The sequence below is a fragment of the Schistocerca nitens genome, chromosome 8, assembly GCF_023898315.1.
Source record: "Schistocerca nitens isolate TAMUIC-IGC-003100 chromosome 8, iqSchNite1.1, whole genome shotgun sequence".
NCBI classification, from domain to species: domain Eukaryota; kingdom Metazoa; phylum Arthropoda; class Insecta; order Orthoptera; family Acrididae; genus Schistocerca; species Schistocerca nitens.
Window position 1 is genome coordinate 601,244,290 of NC_064621.1, and position 15,608 is coordinate 601,259,897.

Here is a 15,608-nt window from a genome sequence, read left to right on the forward strand (position 1 = left end):
ACAAGGAATAATTGAGCGGGCAGTAAGCTCGTACAACTCACCCTTGCTTGTCGTGCCAAAACGCGACAACTCAGTTCGTTTGGTGCTAGACTCGAGACAGATAAACACAATTATTATGTCGGAAACGGACAGGCCTGAGAGCCTTGAGGAACTCTTACAACGTTTCCACGGGGTAAAGGTACTATCATCTGTCGACCTCCGTTCGAGTTTTTGGCAAATCGTGCTACACCCATCTTGCAGATTATATACAGCGTTCCTGTGTTACGGAAATTGTTTCCAATTCCGGCGTCTCCCGTTCGGACTAAACGTCTCATCAGCTGCTTTTATAAGGGGATTAAATAGCATTTTACCTGATGATTTGAAACAGCGAGTGACAATTTACGTGGATGACATATTAATTGCGGAAAAGTCGTGGGAGGACCATAATGACGTTCTGAACAGACTACTGGATGTTTTTGAGAAGGCAGGTGTAACAGTCAACTTAGATAAGTCACAGTTCGGACGAGAGAACATAAAATTCTTAGGCCATATTGTCTCAGCAAATGGAATACAACCTGACCCGGAGAAAACTGCGGCGATAGCGGAGTGTGCAATGCCGACAAATAAAAAACAGTTGCGAGCATTCTTAGGCCTGTGTAATTTTTATAAGCGATTTATAAATTTTAGTGTACTTGGTACACCCCGTCTATGTGGACTAACAGGGAAGAACGCTTTGTGGGTCTGGGATCAAGAGGCACAGGATGAATTTTATAAATTGAAAAAGGCATTAGTAGAGGCTCCCATCCTCGTGCATCCCGACCTGACACAAGAATTCTGTTTAATGACGGACAGTTCCTTGTCAGGATTAGGTGCGGTACTGTTCCAAACGGAAGGAAATGATGATATTACAACTTGGAAAACAATCTCGTTTGGGAGCAGGGTGCTCTCTCGATGTGAAAAAAATTATTCTGTGACGGAACTCGAAGCACTCGCGATAGTTTGGGCATTCTCAAAATTTAGGTATTTTTTAATTGGGAGGACCACCAAGGTGTACACTGACCATCGTGCACTCCAATTTCTTATGAGCACAAAAATCACGCATGGGAGACTAGGACGCTGGGCACTATACCTACAGGAATATAACTTCACTGTAGAATACATTCCTGGACAGAAAAATGTAATTGCTGACGCTTTATCGCGCATTCCTATAGGTTTGGTTCACACAGAAGAAAGGGAACTCGGTGAAAATAATTTTAGCATCCTATACTTACAGAATGTAGCGTTCGAGAATTTTGTTACCACCTCTTTAGGGAGTATAGCGGACGAACAGGATAAGGACGCAGTATTGAAAGATATAAAGAAGAAGTGGGAGGACAAGGAGAATGTAGGAATACGCCAGTACTACTTAGTGCGCAATAGAATATTATTCAAGAAACGAGCCCCGGACGACTCCAGATGGGTGTTGGTGATTCCGGAGGAACTCGTAAACAAAATTATATGGTACATACACTTGAGTTATGGTCACTTCGGAGCACAGAAATGTTGTGAAAAACTGAAAGAGACATGCTATTTTAATAACATGCTACGGCGTATTCGTGGTGTACTTAGAGTGTGCGGACCTTGTCAGCGAGCAAAGGCGGCCACAGTGACTTATGCTGCATCATTGCACCCGATAATACCAAGCAAACTTTGTGACCTCGCGGCCGTGGATCTATTTGGGCCACTAATACGATCTAAAGCAGGTTTTGCATATGTTTTCGTAGCGGTGGAGCTAACCTCCAAGTTTGTGTGTCTGACTCCGTTGAAGCGAGCCACAGGAAGGGCAGTGGCAACTGCATTTGCAAAGCAGTTTCTGCATGAAGTTGGGAGCGTGAAAAGGGTTATCTCGGATAATGGACCACAATTTAGATCGCAATACTGGCAGCGGATGCTTCGAAGAAGAAGAATTAAACCTATATATATATATATATATATATATATATATATATATATATATATATATATATATATATATATATATCTTTCACCCCAGCTCGAACCCCAGTGAGCGTATTATGCGTGAATTAGGAAAATTATGTAGGTTATACTGCAGTCGTGATCACCGATCGTGGGACATACACCTAAAAGGATTTCAGAACATAATTAATGAGTTGCCTAATACGTCAACAAAGCTTCCGCCAATCACTGTGCTAAAAAACAAGGAGCCCCCAAGCAAAATCAAAGAGGTGGTGCCGTGGCCATTAGAGCCGAGACTACGCCGGAACGCAATTGTTGACTTAGCTTTACGCAACATCAAGCGTGCAGCAGAAGCCAGAGTCAAGGCGTATAAGAAACACGTGAGAAAAACAGTGTTTCATGTAGGACAAAAAGTTCTTATCAGATCACACAAGCTGTCTAACAAACGGTCAGGTGTCTGCAAGAAATTTTTTAATCTCTTTAACGGCCCGTATCGGATAAGGAAGATTCCCCATGAAAACGCCATAGAAGTGGAAACTCTTCGATCGAAGAAATCAAAAGGGCTACACCATGTGTCAAACGTAAAACCATACATTGAGTAGAAAGGGCAGCGAGGAGTAGAGAGGACGGCGAAGAGAAACAATTGATTAGTTTACATTTGTGATAAATGCATTTTGAATAATATGGTGGTAAAAATAAGGATAAAGATGTTTCTATGTGATTGATTGAAGTGATGTTTTAATTTTTTTTCTTTCCTTGTGCAATTAGGATTTAGTTTGATTCAAACGTGAAGATAAAAGGTTTCTTTGTGAACGAGTAAAATGCTGTTTATGTTTTTTTGTGTCAATTGAAAAGAGTCGCTCCTGAGGGAAGCAAGATCTGTGATGAATTAATGCAAAACTCAGGGGAATATCCGATCTGTGGGTATTATGGGTCTGGCAAACCCAGGTCCCCAGCTGTTAGTAGCCTTGTTTCCGATTTTCTGCTTTCAGTGCTACTATCTATCTATTACTATTCTATATCTGTCAGTATAAATGAGGATCTCTTACTATAGTATGCGTGTTGTGTGAATATTTTAAGATAGGAGAACTCTGAGAAAGGAATGAGTAAATCTGGAATCTTGAAAACAGGATGCGATAATACGATTGTTTAACCATTGGCTTCCCAATATGCGATGATATGTTAATATTGATGATATATGTCTTTTTTGTTCTTTATAGCTGAGTACGTAAACTGCTGTCTGAGGATTTCGTAAGTAGATTGATTCCCTTCAAGGTGAAAGAAGAATTGTGGTTTGTGTAATTTACGTCGCCCTGAAATATTATTGTGGCAGTCAAATACGAGCAGTTTTCCAGCAAATGGAGAATGGAACGGAAATGTGGATCCTTTTTGTAGTCTTCACTGATGTTGAGCCAGAGCCTGAAAAATTATTCTGCGTTAATACTTGTCCTAGAAAAGCGACGTTTATGTGTTTTGCTGATGCTGTGAGCATTACAGCTTACTGTTTTCGCTGGTGCGGGATGCACTGCAGCCTATATGATTTGTACTGAGGAAACTTCCCTCTTGAAGGTAGAGGAAGATTAAATAATTTTGATTATGGGACCGAAGGAAAGCTTGGTTTAAGGTAATAAGGATGAAGCAAAAAATTTGTCATTTGGACTACAGGAGGATTCGGATCTTTTGTGTCTGTTGTAAGTTCAATATGTTAAGATGATACTGTTTTACAGAATAGAGGTGACCACAATTTTGCCATTCATGAGAAATGAATCCAGAATAACCACCACAGGCGAAATAACTGATTTGGAAGCGAAAGGTAACTTAAAGAAGGAACGAATCGCAGCAAAATGGGTAAGAAAATGTAGTATAACCTGTATAATGCAGATATTTTTAACCTTCTCAGAGTCATCTGCGTGATTAACTCTTGTGATAACGTAATTTTAGATGAAATTTTCTTCCTGTTTCATGTGTGAATGTATGAGTATGATAAATGTCTTATTCCAAGTCTCTTATCAGGTGTGTCAACTGGTATAAATGTTTTGGCGTGTAAATAACCATTGTTCTTTTTAATGTGTATGTTTAAGGAAAGTTCTCCATATTCATTATATGACAAGACATATGCGGCGAGCGTCAGGAAGAGGACGAATTAGAACAATGTTGTAGTGGTGTAAACACTTTGTTGAAGTAGCATTGAAGTAGCTTGTTGGATTAACTAGTAGTGGATAGAAGTAGAATTATGAGTAATGCATGTTTATGGGTAGTTAGTTTGTAGAATAGACAACAGGTGTGCATGTGTGTGTGTGTGTAAATAACATGTGAACCCTATGCTGTCCTGACCTATACTTGCACAAGGCATAATCCTATTCATTTTAGTGACTTAATAAATAGCATTTGATTTATTAAAACGTTAGTGAACCACATTAGTGATGTGGATTTAAATATTATATATTGTCAGTTCACTTAATTTTTATTTTTTTACATTGTCAAGTCATTTCACTTTTATTTTTTTTACATTGTCAAGTCATTTAAATCTTATTTCATATTGTCGATTCATCTAATTTTTTTATTTAAAAAAAATTAAATCTCACTTTTGTTCTTAAAAATTGTGAAAGACAATACTAAGTGGTATTATATATGACATTGTGTAATCACATAACTATGATAAAAAAATTTCTGTGAATGCAGTTGAGAACGTGAAAGTGAACCGGCTAAACTCTTACGAGACAGCGGGAGCAGCCGGACTAGTTGTAAACTGGCGGGTTTCCCAGCAGGACACGCTGTCAGCCAGGCCACTTCGGGAGCGCGGTCGACAACAAAAGAAGAGCACGCGGCAAACACTTTCCCTTGCACCTGGAGCTAATGGGCGGCCGCCCCGTGCGACCCTCCCTGAAGGCGATGACCTGAGATGGGCGAGCGGTCCACCGCGCGGAAATCTATCTGCTGGCAACGCACCACACGCACGCGACCGTGACGAGACGGCCGCGGTGAAACGACAAAAGACAGGGGATGAAAGGGCGTGGAGCCTTTTGACAGGTACTGTCCAGAGAAACTTGCAGAAATCAACGACGCCTATCGACATTTCTTGACGGATGCCTACTGTCAAGCGACAGTAAATCATGGTTCGATGTTCTCTGGTCCCTAAGGGTGGCACAAAAGAAGAGCCATTAAGTGTCATCCTTGCCCAGGAATATCAACCTGGCGTGTCAAACGAGGATACCGCACGAATTTGACAACATAAACAAGGAACCAAATCGAGATGTACGTGACACGGGTCACCAAGAGAAACCTCATGAGAGGGCAGAGACGGCGGGATCGCACGCAACAGATGGACAAAAATCCCTACTGACAGCTGCGGCGACGAACCCCCCCCCCCCCTCCCCCACCCCTTATATTGTGCCTCGGAACAGTGGAACTAGTGAGTGTATCAGTGAACAGTGATTATACGGTTCTTAGTTCAATGCATATAAGTGTGTTTCGGTCACAGAAACTTTGACTCGTGTGTTTTGCAGGGATTCGATTTATTGGTGTTTATTAGACTGACTCTTGTATTTTGCAGGTGTTCTATTTTTTTTTTTTTAAACTTTGACTCTTGTATTTTGCAGGTGTTCTATTTATTGTTTTTTTAGACTGACTCTTGTATTTTGCAGGTGTTTTATTTATTGGTGTTTTTTTTAGATGTTGACTAGTGTACTGTTTTATTGATCAATGTTTGTTCTTGTGTGATGTATTAGATTTGTGATATTTTGTTTCGTAAATTCATTCAAGTGGCATTGCTTCGTTTATCAGTCAGATTGCTATTCATTCTCATTGGGCTGTGATCGATTAGCCTTTGCATGGGGCATATTTATTGTGAGGAACCCCTTAAGGGTAACAATCACATAATTATTGTAGTTTCAGTATAATGACACAGTGCTCATTGTTTGCTAACTAATTGAAATATAGTAGAGTGATTAAATTAGTGCCACATAGTTATTTTAATTCTACAAATTATTAGTTTTATAAGATATAGAATATTTTTGCGATAACCACTTTGTAAAACATGTTTTTTTCTCTTATCATTTTTTTGTTTTTGCGGATTGTGCATTGTAATGTTCTGCTTTATAACACTGATTTTATTTCATGTTTTTTTAATTGCTGTGGCACCTTTGCTATTTTCATCAATTTTGCTTGTTAATAAACAGTCATCAATTTTCCTGTGATCAGTTGGCTCTTGCAATGAGCAAATACTGGTGAACTCCATAAGGGTAACAACCAGAAATTGTTTTCATATTAATGACACAGGAACCATTGTTTTTACTTGCTGACCGAATTAGGTTTACACTATCTTTTAAATAGGTGTCACAGATTGTGTTCTTTTTTTCTGTTTGAAATTAGTAGATTTTAAAGATTTGTTGAAATTATTGTGTTTTTACCAAGTAGCTGGTGACCTTTTGCCTTTTTCTTTACACTTTTGGTTTAAGTAGGGTGTGAGAAGCCTGCTTGGGAATGTCCTAGCATGGCCAGAAAATTCCCTGCACAGTCTTTTCCCGGAGCGTTGGGGTTATGAAAGGTCTCTGTTGGATTCCTTTCATGTTTAATTTCTTAAATCTGTTGTCATTTACGGCATAAATTCCTCGTCTAAATTTACTGTGGCGTTTCTGACTATCTGGGAGGAGACTGAGTATTGAAACGTGTTACTTTTACACATAAACAAGAACGATCTGTCACACTACTACACTTTAAAACACAGTTTATATGTAATTCATATCACACAGTCTCATACGGAACCTACATCCGCTTTCTTTTATATACTGTATATGATAAGATACTGTCATCCCCCTTCCCTTCTGTGTGAGAGGATGAATGAGCAAATTTATTTCTAGTTGCATGCTTGAGGGTAGCAGACAAGGCTGTCTGCTAGAGAACAGTAGGACCAACGTCGGAACAGGTAGCTACGCTTTCTAAAAGCAAAGAGGTTTCTATCCTTAGCATGGTCCTGTCTGTCCGTTGTCATGTTGGTATAGGAAGCTGCCCCTCTGGCCACTTCCGTAGGTATTTGTGAGCCACCCTCAGGAAGCACGCTCGGTAGTAGCGCAGGTCAGTTGGTCCGTGGCGAGCGTCTGAAGTGGTAAGATCTCCGGCTAAGCGCGTGTCTGCTAAGTCCGTAGGACAATGGATTTCTTAAGTTCAGCCTAACTGAAAATTTAATCACCTTTATTTCAGGTTTAGCTCTAAAATATCTAATGTTATCTTAAATTGCAGCGCAGTATAATTCTCGTGTGAAGTTCAGATTATTTTCCGGTAGTTGCTTTGTCACTACTTTGTGAGTAAAGTGGAACCACGTGATGATCAGTAACTCTAACTAAGATCAATCTTAAATGCGAATGCTTGTGTGATTATAACGTCTCGTCTTGACAATATTTTCAATATAGAAACTTTTCTTTATGTTCAACCCACGTGGGGTGTACTTTGCGAGACCAGTACCACGTGCTTATATAACTGTTTGACCCGTCAGGTTAACAGTAAGACGTTAGTAACCAGTTCGAGGTTTTTCTTTTGGAAATTGTTTTTGATCTAATTTATTTTAATTATCAAAATTATCGTGGAGTTATACGCTTTGTGTAAACCAAGTTGACCACGTGAAGCATGTGGTGTAATCATCAAAGTAGCCCTCAGCTATTCTTTTTGGGAAGATTTCACAGAGAGTTAGTATGAATTTAGTATACCAGTGTGTGGTAATTACATGACGGACAGGATTGTGCTACGAACGTAATTTCTTTGGGTGAAAATTTGAATCTGTTTGTAGTGGTTAACTTTCTCTTGCATGCGTTTCAACGTTCTTTGTGTGTTGTTTTATGAATGCAGTGTTGTATGCAGTCTCCCAATCTTGGCTCCATATTTGATGTGTTCCGTAAGATTGCAATCTCACATTTTCACAATCCTAAATAAGGCACCAGTTTAGTTAGGAATCAAGTGTTATATGCTGAAATTTCAATGATCAATCTTAAAATAAATTTCCAAATATAAACTGATTTCTTTGTTTTTATTTAAATTCTCTTTTTTATATATATATATTACCGGTTGTTGTATGACTATTAAAAGATTATAATTAATGTTAGTCTGTTTGGGAATTTGGTAAACCTAGACTAGATACCTGATGAAACAGTTGCTTAGTAATGCAAGATTAACTTCCCCAGACAGCTCACAGCGTTTAACCCGCTTTTATTGGCAAGCAGTAACGCTTTCATACCAAATTAAAGTTAGAACGTTACAATGTAACAGTGATGAGATTTACCTATACATGTCAACTGGAGAGCAGGATACAATTGTTACGTATAGCTGCATAGCTCAACTAAAGAATGGGATACCATTGTCACTGCTATGATCAAAACTATAACTTTCAGTCGATACTATTAGCATCGAAGGCGAAAAAAAACTATACCCCATAGTGAAGTACGGGATACAAATGGTATATGTGTCGTCTTATTGCCTCTTCACGTAGTTCAACTGAGGTACAGGTTGCAAATGTAATGTACATCCATTTCTACGTCTTCATTAGTCAACGGAACTACGGGATACAAATATTATGTACGTAACTCCTGCCATCGGTAGTACTACTATCTACGCAAGAACAGACTTTCCAACTTAAGGTTCAAATGTGTTGACTGCTACCTTTATTTAGAAGTTAGCATACTGTTTCTACATTACGATTTAGTAATGGAATTAAACCCACAAATGATAATTTTAGTTACTTGAAATTGTTTATCGAAAGTGTAGTCTGGTTAGTTTCGAAAATCGCTTTGGGTGGAAATATGAAATAGTCTGTTCCATATTACAACCCCTTTTTTGTTTTGTAAGTGTCGCCATGCCAAGAAACAGGTTATGGCCTGAAAAAAGGGGAATGCGACAGAAATGGCGACCTGAAGATATGGTTCAAGCAATAATGGCTGTTAGGGATAACATTAAAACTCTAAATGAAGCAGCAAGATGTTTCGATATACCAAAAGCTACTCTCTTTAAAAAGGTGGCTAGAAAGGACATAGATTTAAATACTTTAACACATGAAAAAATAGGTAGAAAACCTATTCTTCCCCAAGAAATTGACAAGAACCTTGTTGAGTATTGCCTATTGATGAAAAAGAAATTTTATGGACCTACTCATAATGACGTGAGGCGAATGGCTTATCAGCTGGCAGTAAGAAATGGAATCAGCAATCCGTTTACTGACGATATGGCTGGAAGGGCATGGTCCGATCACTTCATGAACAGACACAGGAATCAGCTTTCAGTACGAAAGCCTGAACTAACATCACTTGCTCGAGCCACTGGCTTTAACTGAAAGAGTGTCATGAAATTTTTTGATCTTCTGGAAGCCGAACACACTAAACATCGATTTCCTCCTGACCGGACCTTCAATGTTGACGAGTCTGGTCTTAGTGTAGTGCAGACGAAAAATTCCACATGTAATTGGCATGAAGGGAAGAAAACAGATAGGAGCCCGCACTGCTGCAGAGAGGGGAAGGCTGGTGGCGATCATTGCATGTATGGGTGCAGGTGGCAACTTTGTGCCTGCAGTGACGATTTTTCCACGCACCAATTGGGCAGACAGATTAATGAAAGGTGCACCTTCTGGAGCTATTGGAAAATGTCATCCGTCAGGTTGGGTACAGTCCTATCTATTCACTGAATGGTTTACCCACTTCGTTGAACATACGAAACCTACAGCTGAATCCCCAGTCTTGTTCATACTGGATGGACATTATTCTCACACCAGGAATATAGATGTCATAATAAAACAAAAGATAATCATGTGACCATTCTCTGCTTGCCACCTCATACTACACATATACTACAGCCCCTTGATAGGATTTCCATGTGCCCCCTAAAAACATACTACAGCGAAGAGATTAGGCAGACACTAAGAACAGGCGGTATGGACACCTACGATATTGCGGAGAAGTTTGCAAAGGCGTAACTCAGAGTCCAAAGTGGTGCAGTAGCAGTCAATGGATTCAAATGTACCGGCATTTATCCACTAAACAAAGGGATTTTTACAGAAATAGATTTCATTGCAGCTGAACATGATGCAGAAAAGTTTGCTGACAGTGGTGAAGCACTTTGTGACAATGGAGATGCCGGAGGTGATTCGAAGCAAGAAGATGGGGAGGGGGGGGGGGGAAGAGCAGACAGCGGGTCCATCAACACCTGTAGGCTATGTAAAGCCACAATACATCTCTCCAGTCAAAAAAGAAGACATCAAACAGAGGTCGGAAGCACTTCCGGTTACTGTCCTAACCGGTTCACCCTATAAAAAGGCTTTGAAGTGTTTCATAGAAAAGAAACAAAACACGGAACTAAATCTACAGAAGAAAAAGGCACCAATTCAGGTAACTTCCTTTTATAGCCCTATATATCAACCAGGAACTGCCAAAATATCAGACAGATCTACAAGAGCGAAGACTGTTGACACCAGTAAACGAACACTGTTCTCAACTACAAAAAGAAGTAAGGAAGAAAGCTGTAGCGAGGAAGAGGAAATAGAACTATCTTCTGGTAGTTAAAACCTGATAGAATCTCTTGGGAAATACGTTCCTGAAAACGATTATCCAGACTGTTTGTTTTGTGGTGAGGCATTTAAAAAGTCAAAACCTGGAGAACTTTGGGTTCAATGTGTCATGTGTCAGAAATGGGCTCATATGTTGCGCAGTGGGTGTGAGACTCAAGTGTTCATTTGCGACTTTTGTTCATGAAGAACTTTAAATTGTGAACCGGAATTGTTATCTATATCTCATTAAATCTATTTTACTACAGATTTTCATTGTAATTTGTGATTTTTTCCATGTAAGGTCAAAATACCATTTTATAATTTCATTAATAAAAATCTAAGCTGGCTCTGTATATTTTATTATTTATTTTAAATCTGTTTCATATTACCACGCTACTTCGAAGTGCTCAAAATTTACAGCAAGTTAAAAAATCTATTGCAATTATTTATTGTGCTCATTTTTCATCAAAATTATTATTGATCCTTTGTAATAGATATATAAACTAACACAGGTGACATTTTTGACGAAATAGCCACATTTGAAATTCAGTAGTGGTTGACAGTGGCTCTGAGCACTATGGGACTTAACATCTATGGTCAGAAGTCCCCTAGAACTTAGAACTACTTAAACCTAACTAACCTAAGGACATCACACAACACCCAGTCATCACGAGGCAGAGAAAATCCCTGACTCCGCCGGGAATCGAACCCGGGAAGACGAAAATTAGCGCCATACATAACATTTGTATCCTGTTCTTCAGTTGACCTATATAGGTAAATCACTCCAATGTTACATATATCGGTCTTTTCGTCTAGGTAGTATCAGTATCCCGTACTTCAGTTGACCTTTATACGGTATACAAACTTACTTGTGTCGGTCTTTTCGCATTTAGTAGTGCTAGTATAGACCCGAAAAGTCGTAGTGCTGGGAAAGGGAAGAAGAGCAACAGCTGCAAAATTTGTATTACGTAATGCAGTTGACGAAAACATACGTAACCGTGTAATGCAACAATGAAATACGTCAAAATAGACAAATGCAGTAAAACAAAAAAATAAAAAGCTGAACTTACCATACGGAAACTCCTCCGCAAAGAAAAAAGAAAAAAACGAAGCTCGCCTAGAAAGACATCAACAAAAATCACATACCCACTTACACAAGAAACATAACATTTCGAAAACACACACACACATTCACCCCCCCCCCCCCCCAAATCACAATCTGAAATTAACTAAAAAATTTTGGACGATACATTTGCCCAACACGTTTAAGAAAACACTTAAACGGGCAACATGTATCGGGTACACTACGCCTCTATGAAAATTCATCTAAGTGATTCTGTAGTGTCGAAATCCGTCGTTTCCCCCTTCCTACAACAGATTTTATAGCTGACCAATGTCCTTCTATGCTGTTCGTACAAGCCCCAGTGATAAAGATCTGAATTCAATACTGTGATTGCCCGCATCTCTTGGTCGTGCGGTAGCGTTCTCGCTTCCCACGCCCGGGTTCCCGGGTTCGATTCCCGGCGGGGTCAGGGATTTTCTCTGCCTCGTGATGGCTGGGTGTTGTGTGATGTCCTTAGGTTAGTGAGGTTTAAGTAGTTCTAAGTTCTAGGGGACTGATGACCATAGCTGTTAAGTCCCATAGTGCTCAGAGCCAATACTGTGATTAACAACAAGATGCTGATAACCCCTATTCCCCAAATCCCTATATGAAGAAAAACCATCTGAAATCACTACGGAACCCTCTGCAACATGACCTTCATTTAATGTGACCAAAACTTCCTTCGTTCGATTGGGAACTACTTTAAAAACTACATCTTCACATTCTTGACCTGAAACTACAGCCCCCAAAACCCATAATCCTACCGGAGGTTTCCCCCTGTTGTTTGACAAAATGCGACTCGTCGATTTCGACTATAAACCCCCCCCCCCCTCCCCCAACGGCCTCCTATACTTTAAATATTCCCCACAAACTTCCCTACAAAAAGAGTACCAATCGACAATTGTACGCTCACTCACACGACATTAATGCACACACAGGATACCTAGAACACCAACAGTATGTAATTTTTATGATATCCCTCAAGGCGAGCTTAGATGCCTCGAACCATGTTCCTCGTCTAATGGACCGCCGCAACCGATCTTTGCTGCAGCGCCATACGAATAAGTCGTGAGTACAGCGATCGGATACACTTGTCAGGGGCATATGTTCGCCGCACTCACGACATCGAACGTAATCGGCAACAAGGCCAAACATTTGTAAAAGTCGAATCGTCACCATCATGTCTACGCCCATAGCCTCCTTTAAATCATCCAGATTCATTGGAATAGATAAGTCCAGAAATGAAAAACTAAAAATTCTCCTAAAATGAAAAACTATTAGTCCAAATTATCTCACACTCAGTAAGAATGAAATTAACTACCGATTGAATTGCAAACAACCAATTACTTAAATCAATGCACACGAAAAAAAAAATACGCAACATCTAGCGCTGTCTTTTAAAACCATTCAATTTTTTCAATGTACAATGATGGCGTTTATCCGCAGGAGACAACCGATTTATTATCTACGGCTGGAAATAAAGACATTAATATCTATGAGCAACCTATGACGTCAGTGGTCAAAGCCGACGGGTAGTATCCCGAGCTTCGGTAGACTTTAAGATAGAATAATGTACTAAAACGTTATTTAAAACATCCAAATTCCGCCTGAATTTTGGAAAAAAACTCGGGATGCAAACTGATATTTGATGCTCTCCACGGGCAGCTAGAAAGTGAATCAGTAATTTTTTCAGATTTTGTCAGTCAACTTGTTGTTGTTGTTGTTGTTGTTGTTGTTGTTGTGGTCTTCAGTCATGAGACTGGTTTGATGCAGCTCTCCATGCTACTCTATCCTGTGCAAGCTGCTTCATCTCCCAGTACTTAACTGCAGCCTACATCCTTCTGAATCTGCTTAGTGTATTCATCTCTTGGTCTCCCTCTACGGTTTTTACCCTCCAAGCTGCCCTCCAATGCTTAATTGGTGATAACTTGATGCCTCAAAACATGGCCTACCAACCGATCCCTTCTTCTAATCAAGTTGTGCCAAAAACTCCTCTTCTCCTCAATTCTATTCAATACCTCCTCATTAGTTATGTGATCTACCCATCTGATCTTCAGCATTCTTCTGTAGCACCACATTTCGAAAGCTTCTATTCTCTTCTTGTCCAAACTATTTATCGTTCATGTTTCACTTCCATACATGGCTATACTCCATACAAATTCTTTCAGAAACGACTTCCTTACACTTAAATCTATACTCGATGTTAACAAATTTATCTTCTTCAGAAACGCTTTCCTTGCCATTGCCAGTCTACATTTTATATCCTCTCTACTTTGGCCATCATCAGTTATTTTGCTCCCCAAATAGCAAAACTCCTTTACTACTTTAAGTGCCTCATTTCCTAATCTAATTCCCTCAGCATCACCCGACTTAATTCGACTACATTCCATTGTCCTCGTTTTGCTTTTGTTGATGTTCATCTTATATCCTCCTTTCAAGACATTGTCCATTCCGTCCAACTGCTCTTCCAAGTCCTTTGCTGTCTCTGACAGAATCACAATGTCATCGGCGAACCTCAAAGTTTTTTTTCTTCTCCATGGATTTTAATACCTACTCCGAATTTTTCTTTTGTTTCCTTTACTGTTTGCTCAATATATAGACTAAAAAAAACGCCGCACGGGATTAACCGAGCGGTCTACGGCGCTACAGTCATGGACTGTGCGACTGGTCCCGGCGGAGGTTCTAGTCCTCCCTCGGGCATGGGTGTGTGTGTGTTTGTCCTTAGGATAATTTAGGTTAAGTAGTGTGTAAGCTTAGGGACTGATGACCTTAGCAGTTAAGTCCCATAAGATTTCACACACATTTGAACATTTGAACGAATAACATCGGGGAGAGGCTACAACCCTGTCTCACTCCCTTCCCAACCACTGCTTCCCTTCCATGTCCCTCGACTCTTATAACTGCCATCTGGTTTCTGTAGTCATCATGTAAGAAAAAAATTCATAAAAATGTAAAGTTTCCTTATGTCAGTCTTTATAAGGCCAATGGCAAAAATACAAATAAGAAAGAAATACTTTCCAAGCTCAAATATCGCAACTCAAAACGCCACAAACTGTTCTTTATGATGTACCTTTTAAATTATTAGAGTTCCTTTGCATTCAATGTAACCACGCAATATAAAATTATATAGGAGCAGAATATCACTTCCAAATTTCAACTTATGACTTCACCTTCTAATAATCTGAAAACGTTAAAATCAACATCTACAGTTCATGTTAAGCTTAGCGAATTGCCAATGTGTATGGGATTTATAACATGGACTCAGTTTCAGACAGTGTTGCTGTAAATTTTGTTTCATCATTGGTAAGTTCAGTTCCCATATTATTGACGTCCATAGAAGCTTTTTAATACAATGGTCGAAAAGCAATTCTAGTGAAGTAACGCTCGGCTACAGAACTTCAGCTGTGGATGATTTAAAGGTGAAAATGTTCTCTCTCATATCACAGTATCGTTAAATGCATTATCTGCCATGTGGATTACCATAGGCCTACAGTACCAAAATAAAAGCTAGGTGATAGGACTGGAACTGATTAAACAATTAAGGTAAAAACGCTGAAATGTGGCTGTTGGGGCTTGTTACATAATCAGTAATGTCGAAGGTAGAATTTCTTGATTTCTGAAAAAAATTCACTCAGTACAAAGCCAGAGCTTATTAACAAAAGTACGGTCACATATGGGTAGCTAACGAAATTTGTTACCAGAATCAGGATTTCTTGGTAGGTAGGACGCAGCATATTACTTTGGGTAGAGCGTCGTCGAATGATGTAAGAGTAACTTCAGGATAGTGTGTTGAAACTTTTGTTGTTCATGTTTTACGTTAATCACCTAGCAGACAGTATTAATAATAACATCAGAGTTTCTACAAATGATACGGTTATCCGTAATAAAGTACAGTGTTAATAAAACTGCACAAATTTACAGCAAGTTTTAATAACGTATCAGAGTGATGGAAAGATTGTCAATTGCTGTAAATGTTCAGAAATGAAAAATTGTGTGATTCACTGAACAAAGAAACATAGCATCCTATGAATACATTGTCAGTGAGTCACA